The sequence below is a fragment of the Lactuca sativa genome, chromosome 4, assembly GCF_002870075.4.
Source record: "Lactuca sativa cultivar Salinas chromosome 4, Lsat_Salinas_v11, whole genome shotgun sequence".
Taxonomy (NCBI): domain Eukaryota; kingdom Viridiplantae; phylum Streptophyta; class Magnoliopsida; order Asterales; family Asteraceae; genus Lactuca; species Lactuca sativa.
The window spans coordinates 205,747,108-205,761,871 of record NC_056626.2 but is presented as its reverse complement, the minus strand read 5'-3'; the positions used below and the strand labels follow the sequence as shown (position 1 = coordinate 205,761,871).

The 14,764-nt window shown below is 39.9% G+C and overlaps 1 pseudogene; it reads right to left on the bottom strand.

Moving 5' to 3' along the window:
- Nucleotides 1–7,086: 7,086 nt before the first annotated feature.
- Nucleotides 7,087–8,830, bottom strand: LOC111902285 (V-type proton ATPase subunit C-like; annotated as a pseudogene).
- Nucleotides 8,831–14,764: the final 5,934 nt, after the last annotated feature.

The window sequence follows — 14,764 nt, the reverse complement described above, 5'->3', positions numbered from 1 at the left end:
ACCAATGCTCGAATGATGGCTGTTGTTGTAGGAAAACTCTGCCAAGGGTAAATACGCATCCCAGCTACCCCCGAAATCTAACACACATGCTCGAAGCATGTCCTCAAGCGTCTGAATCGTCCGCTCACTCTGGCCGTTTGTCTGGGGATGATATGCGGTACTAAAATGCAATCTAGTACCCAACTTCTCATGAAATTTCTTCCAGAATCTAGAAGTGAAACGCACATCACGGTCTGAAACAATCGAGATCGGCACCCCATGCCGAGATACCACTTCTCTCACATATATCTCCGCCAACTTCTCCGCTGAAGAACTCTCACTGATGGCAAGGAAGTGAGCGCTCTTCGTCAACCTGTCCACAATCACCCAAATTGCATCAACTCCTCTGGCAGTCCTCGGCAATTTGGTGATGAAATCCATAGTGATCTGCTCCCACTTCCATTCGGGAACCTCCAATGGCTGCAACTTGCCATGCGGTCTCTGGTGCTCGGCCTTAACCCTACGGCAGGTCAAGCACCTCTCAACAAACCAGGCGATGTCCCTCTTCATACAGGGCCACTAATACTCTTTCCTCAAATCCAAATACATCTTCGTGGCCCCCGGATGGATCGAAAATTTCGACCGATGAGCCTCCTCCATCAAAGTAGCACGCATACCGCCCACAAACGGTACCCAAATCCGACCCTGAAAAGTCATAAGCCCTCGACCATCCGTAACGAACTCTGAAACCAAACCAACGACCCGTTCCCTCTTCTGCATCCCCGGTTGCACAGCCTCGGCCTGTGCCCCACGAATGGCATCCAATACCGGAGCTATCACGGTCAACCTCAAACATACATCTCGCAGTGGTGTGCTCTCCGCCCTGCGGCTCAACGCATCGGCTACCACATTAGCCTTGCCTGGGTGGTACAGGATCTCACAATCATAATCCTTGACCACATCCAACCACCTCCTCTGTCGCATATTTAGGTTGGGCTGATCCATCAAGTATTTCAAACTCTTATGGTCCGTGTATATCGTACACCGAACCCCATACAAGTAGTGATGCCAAATCTTGAGAGCGAACACTACTGCCCCCAACTCTAGATCATGCGTGGGATATCTCGTCTCATGAGGCTTCAACTGCCTCGATGCATATGCTATCACATGACCCCTCTGCATCAACACCACACCCAGCCCCAAAATCGATGCATCACAATATACCACAAAATCCTCCATCCCTTCCGGGAGAGCTAATACCGGGGCTTCGCACAACCTTTGGCGAAGTGTCTCAAAGGAGGTCTGCTGCTCGGGACCCCATGAGAACGCAACACCCTTCCGGGTCAATCTGGTGAGTGGCACTGCGATCTTGGAGAAATCCTTGATAAATCTCCGATAATAACCTGCCAACCCAAGGAAGCTCCTGATCTCAGATGGTGACTTCGGCACCTCCCAACTCATCACTGCCTCAACCTTGGCCGGATCGACCAGAATCCCTTCCTGGTTAACAAGATGTCCAAGGAATTGGACCTCCCACAACCAGAAATCACACTTGGAGAACTTTGCATAAAGCTTCTCCGATCTCAAAACCCCAAGGACCTCCCTCAAATGTTCCTCATGCTGCTCTCTAGATCTCGAATATACCAGAATGTAATCGATAAATACAATCACCGACTGATCCAACACCGGCCTGCATACCCTGTTCATGAGATCCATGAACACAGTCGGGGCATTGGTGAGCCCAAAAGGCATTACCACAAACTCGTAATGCCCATATCGCGTCCTGAACGCTGTCTTCTGGACGTCCTCATCCCGCACTCTCACCTGATGATATCCCGACCTCAAATCTATCTTGGAGAACCAAGATGCTCCCTACAACTGATCGAATAAATCATCGATCCTCGGTAACGGGTAACGGTTCTTGACCGTCAGCTTGTTCAACTCCCGGTAGTCAATGCACATCCGGTGTGAACCATCCTTCTTCTTGACAAACAGGATAGGCGCTCCCCACGGTGAGATGCTCGGCCGAATAAACCCCTTCCCCAGCAGCTCCTGAAGCTGCGAGGATAACTCTTGCATCTCTGGAGGTGCAAGACGATAAGGCACCTTAGCGATAGGCGCGGCCCCTGGAATCAAATCAATACTGAACTCCACTTGCCTCACAGGAGGCACACCCGGTAACTCCTCGGGAAAAACATCTGGAAACTCACGCACCATCGGAACCTCCTCAACTGAACTCGGTTTCTCGGAAGCCACCCGCGTATCCATCAGATACGCCACAAAACCCTTACAGCCCTGCTGTAGACACTGCCTCGCCCTAGCGGCCAAACAAAAAGCTGATCCTGAACGTGTACCCTCGCCGTACACTGAAAGAACTCCCCCACTAGGGTTTCGTATGGTCACCAGCTGACGCTCACAGTCAATAACCACGCCGAATCGGCTCAACCAGTCCATGCCCACAATGACACAGACATCACCCATCGCAATAGGAATCAGATCAATCGGAAACTCAACCCCGAAAATCTCTAATACACCTCCCCGGAGAACCTCCGTGGCACAAATCACTCTATCGTCAGCTATAGAAACTCTCAGAGGCCGACTCAACGGCTCACGACTAACACCGATCTGCTGACTAAAGGCCAAGGATACGAAAGACCGACTCGCACCCGAGTCAAATAACACTAAAGCAGGTACAGAGTTCACAAGGAAAGTACCTACGCATATCATAACATAAGCATAATATCTCAACATCAAAATAAGTACATGAAATAAAGCATACCTGCCACAACATCGGGCGCAGCGCGGACCTCCTCCGCAGTCAGCTGAAAGGCTCTCCCACGAGCCCTCGGTTGTGGGAGCCGATGCTGAGCCAATAACGATGGCCGGAGTACAAGCATTGATCCAAATGATGTTGGATCGTCAAATGGAGGAAACCAAACGTTTAAATGTGGGAAATGCTCTAAGGATATGACCTGCTTTAAATGTGGGAAGACTGGTCATTATGCTAGCGAATGCACAACCAAGAGAGAAGTCTGCTTTAAGTGTGGTGAAGAGGGACACTTCAAGCAAGACTGCCCAAGGAAAGAGGGGGCTACAAAGCCAAATGTGCTGCCAAAACCAAAGGCGAGAGCATTTCAAATGATCCTTGACGAAGCAGATGACAATGCGAGGATTCAGGAGTGAAGGCTTGACATCCGAAGGTCGAGTTATGAAGTAACCATAGAATCATAAGATGTAGCCTATTAGAGGCATAGTCTAGGGTGAACTTGAACACCTATGTAACAGTTTCAAGGAGTAATAAAACCTTCGTTTTGATATTTGATGTGTTAAACTACTATGTGATTTTCTTGTGTGGTGACTTGGAAAACTGCGGGACAATACTTGGGACGAGTATGAGTAGGTGTGAATGGTAGTAGAGGCCTATACTACCGGAAGCACAGGACTCACACTTGGATCAGGGAAAGTCACAAGGTTACCAAGAAGCTAGTAATTGATTTTGTTTTATTCAAGTATGTCGTTACCATCGTTTCAGTAATGACTAAGAAGGTTGTTGATATTCCGACCCTAGTGGTCATATCGAATTGAGTCCGACTACGCTAAGTATGCTATGTGGTTTAGAAAATCAAGATCGATGTAGCATCCGACTTAAACCAAATGATTGAAATCAAAGCAATCAATAGGAATATCGCGCTCGTTGTTAAAGAAGTTGGTAGCTAGAAATGCCTAATGTTAAAGTGTGATTATATCACATTAGAACATGAAGGAAGGCATAGTCTGTTTTAGAATTTAACTCTAAGAGACCTAAGTCTAAGTGTTGCAACATACGATGATAGGTCATTAGAAGATGACACATCGATCCATAGTAGTAATAAAAGAAATCATCTCAAGTTCGTATCCATTAAGGATCGAGATTGTGACTTGAAGGTCATAATTGGGAGTCTAGCCTGAAGTAGAGAGCAAGTGCACGATCGAGTACTGCATACAGTCAATAAGTCTGAGAGATAGACTTGACGGAATGTAGAAGTTATAATTATTACCTAGGATGAATAGATGACGTATGGAGTCATTATACGACCCTGTTTCGTTGATGATTCCGGGACGTAATCATCCTAAGGGGGAGATAATTGTAACGCCCGCAAACCCGGGCTAGTCAATTTAGAGGAAATAGGGGTCGAAAATGACTTTTCGACAAAAGATTATTTAGAATAAATAATCTTAACCAAGTTGTGTAATATGTATCAAGGTTTCCGTACATATAAAGAACGCCAAAATCCGAGTTATAACGAAGAAGTTATGGTCCGTCGAAGTTTTACGACAAAACCGGCACGACACCGGGAAGCGTAAATAGTGAATTTACGATAGAGCGAGATTTAGCCTTAGAAATATAAACAAAAGTTGTAGAAAATGTTAAACTAAGAGCGTCGATAAAAAGAACGCCCAAATCTGACTTCGTATGAGGAAGTTATGATTTTTCTAAGATTCGGCTTAGCAGTGCACGGCCCGAAACTCGAATTTTAGTTCGAGCGTTTTTTGGCTTACGCGGCCTAAATGAGAGTTGAATATCTCATTATTAGGAACTCAACGGTAAAAATATGGACGAAAACGGAGTTCGTATGAAGGAGTTACGAATTCTTCGCGATCATTTAACAGTCTAAACGCCTCCTACTGTTAAATTTGAGATCGGTCGAGAATTAGCTGACGGAGTCTAAACGAAAGTTGTAGATCTTGATTTTACCTACGTGTGGATATAAAGAACATCGAAAACGGAGCTCGTATGCGAGAGTTATGATTTTTCTAAGTTCGAAGGCTGATACGCGATAGGGGGTGACGTGGCACCACCAGAATTGGACACGTGGCACCACCAGAAGGCCACCACATGGACCAACTCGGCGAGTAGGTCCCCCCTACTCGGCGAGTCCATCATATTTTTGCACTATAAATAGAGGTGCCGGGTCTAGCCTTCTCTTCACACCTCCCAAACTCACTTTCTCTCTCTAGCCTCCCTAACCCCCCTAAAAGCCTAGGTAAACCCCCTAGCACCCGAAGGAAGCCCCGAGGCTCCCGGAGTCCCGAGAAAAGAGCCTTTCGGCTCGGGAATGCTGCTCCAGCGAAGCCCGTTTTTGCGAAAACCCCGCTGTAAGTGAGTTGTACCTATCCTATCTTTAGTATAGCTTATGTTTTGATATAGTAACATTATTAGGAACTTATAATGAGTATTTGGGATATTATTATGAGTTATATTGAGTGTTATTTAACGCTTATATAATAATAATAATAATAGCTAGACTATTAATTAATCGCGGTTATCGTTAGACTAAACCCTAGTGGTATTGATACTAGATTTTATCGAAGGAAATTGTTTTGAGAGTATCGAAGCGCTGTCCGAGTGCCGAGTCACCACCTACTCAGGTGAGTGCATAGTTACTTTCAGCTTACGCATAGATATGAAGTATTTTATATAAATTACGTGTTGTGTGTGTATATTATCTGTATACTTGCTATCTATGCTGGATGAACGTTTTATACATGTTTTCAATGATTTAAACTGTATATGTATTTTATATCTACAAAATGTGTTGGGTAAAACATGGGTAGATGTAATAGTTGCTGTGTGACAAAATAAAATAATGAGAGGCCTCGTTATAGCTGTTCTTGATGATCTAGTCATCTAGCGGAGTATAGGTGACGACCACGGACTATTCTAGACAGTCCAGTGGAACACTAGCAGGCTCGCAACCTGTAGGTGTTTATTCGAACTGTGTGTTTATTCGAACTGTGTGAACTGTGTGCTCACCAGATATACTCCATCCCAATGATAGTCCTTTGACTAGGTCCCTTGTGTTAGATGTTTTAGGGGCGTAATGTGAGGATAACGGGAATGGGTAATTGGGTTGATTGCTTGATGTTTAAAAATAATAATTATATTATTGTGGGTTGAAAACCCTATGTGCTCACCAGGTTTCCCAACCTGACCCACTCAGTTTATTTATATCACAGGTGTTGATATGAAGTGACATTACATTGAGAGATTTAAAGAGATGTAGATCACTAGTGTAAATAATTGTAAGTTCTGTTTGTGCTTATGTTTCTGTATTAACGATGACATCCCAAACGTTTTAAAATGAAATAAATACGTTTCTTCGAAAATGTTTTAATAACGTATTTACCATATTTTTCTGGGAACAAATTCTGCAACATTTTTATAAAATGAAGTACTCTGATTTTTATAAAGCATAAACAAAAATCGGTCTTTTCTGGCCGTGATTTTGGGGATGTCACAATAATCACGTAAAGTTCAGACCTTGACACTTATACAACGTCAAAGTGGTCTAACTTGGTGATTTAGCCCCAAAAATGACATCCCAAGCTCATGGCTCCCAAAATGACTCATAAAGCTCCATGGGTTAAGGTCTCTGGACCTCTTTGGGTCCAGATCCAAGACATAGACTCGAGAAGGGACCAAATGCTCCACTTATTCAACCTCTAAAAGGGTTAGACACTACTAGAAAAGCAGCCTTTTACGACGCTCATTGCACGTCGTAAAAGGCTCAGACGACGCGCAAATGCGCGTCAAGGAAGGCCCTGTCATAAAGAGAGACGATGCGCTTTTGCGCGTCGTCTATAGACGACGCGCATTTACGACGCTCATTTACGACGCACAATTACGACGCGCGTTTATGACACGCAATGCGTATCAAGGAAGGCCCTGTCATAAAGGAAGACGACATGCATTCGCGTGTCATAACCTTACGATGCGCGTGTTAATGACACGCAATGCGTATCAAGAAAGGCCATGTCATAAATGAATATGACACACATTTTTGCGTATCATAATTTTAAATGTTTAAAATAAATATTATTTATAGATTTACTAATTTTCAGATTAAATTTGTATTTAATGTCTCATAATAAACAAATAAAATATCATATACAAAAAATACAATCCATTGCATAAAATTTAATGTCATACAAATAATCGTTCCATGGAAAGATAAAACAAATCAATAGTTGTAACAAAAATTTACAAAGTAATTAGATACAAGAAATATAAAAAAAATATACCCTCAAATGCTTTTCAAAGTCTAATCTCCATGTCAGCTCTTCAACTCACTTCTCCAGTTTGTCCTTGGATGAGATGCAAAATTTAATTACCAGAAATGAAGGTGGAAATCCGTATCTCAAAATGCTCTCAGCAAACAAACATACAGCACAAAAGTGCATCCAGGAAGTGAAAACCTGCAGTTGGGTTGAAGTTAAGTTGGTACATTTAGGTTTTTTTGCTAGCTAATAGTTGTGAACAGGCGTGAATTAACCATAACAAGTTCAACATTAATAGTAAGAAGAAGATTTTGAGAGATACAAGTACCTCCCTATAACTTGTATAACACCAATTCAAAAGAGAGTTTCTCAGCGATTCCTGGTCTTCAGTCAGTTTTCCCAGCTCCTGTTTTTGGCTCTCTTGACTTTCTGAATTATATTCAAAATCGCGAATCTGAACCACAATTTTAAATCAACATAAGTGGTCAGTGTCTCGTAACTTGACAACCAATCCTTCTGTGAAAACTTGGGGACAACAGCAATGAGAGTGACCAAATGTTCTGAAGTCACAAGATCCTCTGGTGCCACTAAATTGGACAGACCTGGAACAGCTAAGCTACAAAATTAAATAAACCAGGTCATGTCAAGTGGATTATAAAAAATGATGGAAGAATGTACTACCTCCAGGTGCTCTGGACCTCCATAGATGTAAAAGCATCTGTTAAATGTTATTTCCTCCAATAACTGATCATCTTCAGTTCCATGTCCACCTTCACCACCATTTTTGTCAACTTCCATTCCTGATTCTGCAATCAAAAGATCAACAATTTCTTTTCCAACATACTCAAGAACTTGCAACCCCTTAGCAGTAAAAGCTCTTCCAGTCTGTTCAATTAATCAGTTAAAAGAAAAAGAAACAACCACAAACAGAAACTTTTAGTAGTAGATAAAAACAAGGAAGGGTTTGTGCTAACCTCTAAAAGAGATGGTGCAATAGAGCCTCCTGCAGGTATACCACCTTGCTGTATAGAGTTTTACTGTCTGAAGAACATAAATAATTAATAAAGATTCATTTGATTTGATTAATTTCACATAAGAAAAATAGATGTCATCATGCCAATAAGTTGACCTACTTCTGAACAAAAGTGGAACCCCCTTTCCATGCATTACTAAGAGCCTGCCAACCTCCTGAAGCAAAGTTCTCCACAGAACTGTCAATAGCCTTTATCCCCTGTAGGATAAAAAAAATCAAAGATTGAGAATAAAATCAAAAGTGGGAAAGTATTGATAACACAAGTTAGTTATGCAACTATCATTTTGAACTTGCTTGGCCAAGGATTGTGTCTTCACTGGCTTTCTCAAGTCTTTCAAGAGCAGCCTTGCGCTTCTTATCATCTTCATCTTCACTTTCTTGATCTTTATCAGATGCTTCTTGATGATCTTGCTCCTCTTTAGAAGATTTTGAGCCTTCAAGCTTGTTTTGCAACTCAGAGATGTTATTTGCAGCTGTCTTAGCAACCTCATCAGCCTGTGAACAAAAAAACAGTGATCAGAAGAAACTAAAAATGTTGCTTTTGAAAAATTATTCCCAACATAAACGACATCGTTTTCCAGGATTTTAAACATTGTTATAATATGCCTCTTCTTTGGATTTATGCTAACATTTCGATTGTTCCCATTCTTTAATCAATACGATTATTTGTTTTACATAACAATTCCAGTTGTGTACTAATAGATACCCTCCTGTTCTATACACTAGTATACTACTTAACTCCCCATTTCCAATTATTGTGTTTGTCGATTGATTTTCCATGAATTCTCATTGATTACCCGATATCATCTCTTGTACTTACACTTAAGAACCTAATAAAACTGCTTTTAAATCTGTTCTTCCTTAATATCTGAAACCATAAGATTCGAATTACAAATATGAATCATTACCTTTTGTGTTAACAAGCTTATAACTCCCCCAGGAACTCCTCTCTTTCCTTCTTTGGATGCAAAAGAGTCTCAACAACCTGCACGTGTCACTGCGAGAATCAAGTCTTCAGTAAGATCAAGTTCCATAAACAAAAATTCAAGGGTTAGTTTTCTTTTCTAATTCTACTGCCATGATCTGTTACAATGAACATTCTAGGATAATCATTCACCATCATCATCTTCATCAGTGTCCCTGAATTACAACTATTTGTATCTCAATCTGAGACCAGTCATCCTTCAAGACCTGCAAGAAGCAATTCAGTGACTCAATCCTCCGTCTCCACCACATAATATACAAACTATTCTAGCAGAAACACCAATATTTTAAACACAAGCTCTGCTTCTGTTTCTTCTTACCTTCTACCCCATCTACCCGAACAACCCCTTCAAGAACTTCAACTCCTTCTAGAACCCTAGACATTTATTATACACTAGACACACCATGCTCTGAATGGGTTTCAACTGCCCCCTTCTAAATGTTGATTCCAGAACCCACTATACCACAAAATCAGACAATATATATATATATATATATATATATATATATATATATATATACACACACACACACACATATATATATATATATATATATATATATATATATTAATCACCATAATAGAAGAGGAACACAAGTAAGAATCATAATGAAAGTACATTGCTATTTATTGTATTTAACCATATAATAGTTATAGAACCCAAAAAAGTCAAAAAAGTCAAAGTCAGGGTCAAATACGGAAATTTCTCATGTGTTCTTAAACCTAAACATATTACATACCTTGGAAGATATTTTATGCCAAGCTATGGCTGATAACCTTTTCATGGAGAAAATCTTGGAAACTGGTACTTTCCCATGTGAACATTGGATTGAAGTGTTGTCGATTATACTGTAGAAAGTTAATTAATTACAATGCATGCCAAAATGTGTTTGTGGGATTTCTTCAACACTTGAAATTATTGTGTTTGATATTTATTAATAATATGAAAAAAATGGAAACTTACAAGTCCAGCCACCATTTGGCGGATCATATCAATGGCATAACCTATTTAATTAAGATTCAACCTAACTTCATTTACATGTGTAAAGTAAAACTCAAATTATAAACATCTTTAATTATATAATTATGATAAAATGTTGAAACTATTAATTTTATATAAATTGTAAAGTAGGAGACTTACATCGTTTGAAATAAGTGTACTTATTTCCTTCTGTTCGTCTAATTTCCAGTCAATGTTTTCAAGTCTCTTTGTAGACTGCATATTATTTCCAATCACAAGTATAACAAGTAAAACACTAATAAAGAAAATATTATAAAATTAATATATGGATTTGAGATTTTACTTACAGCTAGTGCATTGGATACATTCTCTAAATGTTTTAGAAGGTGATGATGCTTTTTTAGTTGCATGAGATTAAGAGAAAAAATGATGATTTATGATTCAATGTTGCAGAAAAGAATATCATCAAAATCTCAAGGAATTATTGAGTTGGTTTTTAATTAAGTGCATTCAAATCTGTATGACTGTATGCACCACTTTGTTTGTTCAAATGAACAAATATTGGAACGAATACTTTCAATTCATTTTAATAATCTTGATCTGTTTAAGTTTCAAGCAATTAATCACTGGAAATTGTGGCTTTGCTTATGAAATTGTGGTTTTGTTTAAGTTTCAAGCAATTAAGAAAGGACCAAACATTGATCTCATCTGAAGTAGTAGCAGCAGGGCACGAGTACACGACTAGCTTCTACTTTCTAAACTCAGGCATGCGATCTGAAAGGCCAAAAAAAAGCTTTACTTGGTTTACTATTTTTATCTCATAAAGTAACTAGTTAGATACAGAGAAAAAGGATTATGTGTTTGTTTAATAAGAGTTTTATGTGGAATCGTGATTTCTTAATCAAACGATAAATTTGACAAAAAAAAACATTATACCTTCTGATATTGGCCAGTAGTAATGGTTGTTACATGAAAGCAATAGAGACGTTGACTTTATCTCACACCACACTCATGTACTTCCAATCCACTAATTACAGCAATAGAGACGTTAACTAAGAATTGAGAAGCTAAACATAAAAAGTTTATCGGATTCCCTACCATGGGTGGTTCAAATACTTCCAATTTGGTATGGTTCTTGAATCGGATCCAAGCCAGCAGAGCCATCTTAAGTCTTCTGAAAAGTTCTCGTAGGACCTAGTGAGCTGCACGAAGTTTAGTTGTAGCACTTTTAGTTTATCCATCTTTTGAATTGCATCTATCTTCAGGTTTGATAACTACATATTGAGAATGAAGAGGGATAGTAAACTTATTATTAGATCCAGGTATAAGTATGCGTGTAAAAATATGCATATATATACACACACGTCAGGTCTTAGTGATTCTGTATTACCTTGAAAGCAAACTTCTGTTCCTCTAGCATTTGCATGTCAAGTGGTAAACCTTCTACAGTTTCTGAACCCAAATTAAATTAAAAGGAAAAAAAAGGATAAATTTTATGAACTAAATGAAATAGAAGGGTGTGAAAGTAATTGTAGGCTTTATTAATCGTACATATAAAAAGCATCTTACACCATGACTTCCCATCCTTGACATCTAAAGCACTAGCTTCCTTTGCGTGTTTTATGCTTTTAGCAACAATTTCCTCTTGATTATCAGCACCTAAAGACTTATAAAAAAACGTTTAGATTAAAAAAAAACTATATATATATATATATATATATATATATATATATATATATATATATATAACATAAACAACAACCAAGATAACATATGATGTGGGAATAGCATTTGAATTTGAAAATTCCAAACAAGAATCTAGGTTAAAGACTTTGCAACTGCAGATCAATTTCAAGAAACTGAATCTTCATCTTCATTGATATATTGGAATTCTAATGCGCTTTTTCTACCACTCTAATCGATAATTAACACGTAACCTAGCTTGTATTCGATTAACCTTCTGCTACGAGAAATCATATCATGCCATTCAAACAAAATAAGCGACTGTACACTAAAAGCACACACATATAGAGAGACGATTACAATTGTGAAAGCTAAAAATCGTAGGGTTTCGAGGGAAGCGTACCAGGAGGAACGGAATCGAGGAGATTGAGAGCGATTTGAGATTGCGTTTCCAATTTGGAAAATTTTTCATTAAGGTCTGAAGGGAAGTAAGTGTCACGTATCGTGTACAGATCACTTGTTGCTTCTGTTGCTTTCTCCATTAAATCTGATGCATCTTTTCCTTCTTCGCTGAATCGATTTTCTCCGCTCATCATACCAGTCATCTGTTTACTGAATTACACCGAATATTTGAAATCAGATGGCCCATCCGAAGCCCTAAATTACACCAAATATTTGAAATCAGATGGCCCATCCAAAGCCCTCTATCAATTGAGACCACGACTCTTCTTCACCACCTTCTTTTTCAGATAATAACATTTGAACAAATCTCACAAGTAATAATAGTTCTTCTGAACTTCTCGAACTTTTTTTACCTCCTCTAGGGTTAATGATTCGTTGCTCTTCATGTCTTATCTCGTAACCCTAAACAAAATACAAGTGCGTTAGGGGGGGGGGTGCGTCGCCGCTTTGTGAGGCCAAAAGAGATGGTGAGTGTTGGTGGCGGTGGTGGTGGGTTAGGGCAGATATGAAGGATGTGAGATATGCGAGAATGATAGTCCTCGTGACGTTCTTGAAAAAAAAGCCCTAGTTTTGGTCCCCATTTTGTAACAGGAACGCGCGTTTAAAAAATATAAAGCGACACGGTGCACAGAACACGCGTTTATGATGGGTGTCTTCCGTGTTTTTATTTTTATTTTTTTCTGACACAAATTTTAGGGCGCAAAAATGAGCGCACTAAATCCTTCAAATTTTTAAAGAGATGACATTATTTTTACCTCACACACTTTTGCCTATCGTAAATACGTGGGCGTCATAAATTGCGTGTCATTAAAGGCCTTTTTTCTTGTAGTGAGAAAACCCTAACACTAAGAATCAACACCAAAACTGAAGAAGGTCCGATCAAAATACCTCAATATGGTCTCTAAGAACTCAGAAATCACCAAAATCGCACCTCCTTCAGCCTACTCTTGCATTGATCACCTCCTTCTTGCAAAACACCAACAAAAGGATCAAGAATGGCCTCTCCTTCCTCACAAACGCTCTAGATCTCTTAGGGTTTCTCTCTGGGGGTTGGTGGCCGCAAATGACGGCCCTAAGGGCCTTTAAATAGGTCCCAAACCCTGGAAATTAGGGTTTCATTAAATAGCGTGGACTCGCCGAGTCCACTCATGAACTCGCCGAGTCCAGCTGTGAACTCGGATACGAATCCGCGACCATACTCGACGAGTTTAGACACCAACTCACCGAGTCTCCTCACAACTTCCAAAAATAAAAGAATAAAATACAATACCTGGGAATCCGGATGTTACAGTTCCACCCGTGTTGTATGGTTTTCATATAACAACTGAGGGTGATATGTTTATTAGTGATAGTATACTAGTAAATTTGGATGAACCTAACAACTATAAGGAAGCCATGGCAAGCCCTGAGTCTGCAAAACGGAAAGTGGCTATAGACAACGAGATTCAGTCCATGTATGACAATCAAGTTTGGAACTTGGTTGACAATGTACCGGGTTGTAAGACAGTCAGGTGCAAATGAATCTTCAAGAAGAAGACCGACATGGATGGGAAAGTACACACATATAAGGCGCGACTGGTTGCGAAGGGCTTTAGTCAAACTCATAGAGCTAACTATGATGAGACCTTCTCACCAGTAGCAAAGATAAATTCTATAAGGGTTATGCTAGCCATAGCTGCGTTTCATAACTATGAAATATGGCAGATGGATGTCAAAACCGCTTTCCATAATGGAAAGTTGGCTGAAGATGTTTACATGAGTCAGCCAGAGGGTTTTGTCGATGCAAAGCACCCTAATAGAGTGTGTAAACTTGAGAAATCCATTTATGGATTGAAACAACCGTCTCGCAGATGGAATCTTTGTTTCGATGAAAAAGTCAAAGAGTTTGGTTTCTCAAGAAGCGAGGATGAGTCATGTGTGTATGTCAAAGACAGTGGGAGTATAGTTAGCTTTCTCGTTTTGTATATCGATGATATACTACTCATAGGAAACAACATCCCAACCATGCAGGAAGTTAAGTCCTGGATTGGGAAGTGCTTCGCTATGAAGGACCTCGAAGAAGTTGCCTATATTCTTGGGATAAGTATAGTGAGAAACAGGAGTAAAAGACTATTAGGACTTAGTCAAAGTTCTTACTTGGATAAGATACTAAAGCATTTTAGTATGGAAAATTTCAAGAAATGGGAGTTACCAATCCAAAGAAATACCAAGTTGAGTAAGACTCAAAGCCCGAGTACCAAAGCCGAGATAGTAGAGATTACTCGAGTACCTTATTCTTCTGCAGTTGGCTCGATCATGTATGTTAGGACTTGTACTCGCCCTAGTGTGGCCTTCGCTTTGTGCATGGTCAACAAATATCAAGGGAACCCTAGTAGAGCATATTGGACCGCAGTAAAGAATATTCGTAAGTGCCTTTGGAGGACTATGGAATGGTTTCTTATCCTTAGTGGGAGTGATGACTTAAGGGTGCGAGGGTATAGTGACGCCAGTTTTCAGACCGACCGAGACAACTTCCGCTCTCAGTCGGGATGGGTCTTTACCCTAAATGGAGGGGCAGTGACTTGGAAAAGTTCCAAGCAGGAGACCATAGTTGATTCACTGTGCGAATCAGAATACATAGCAC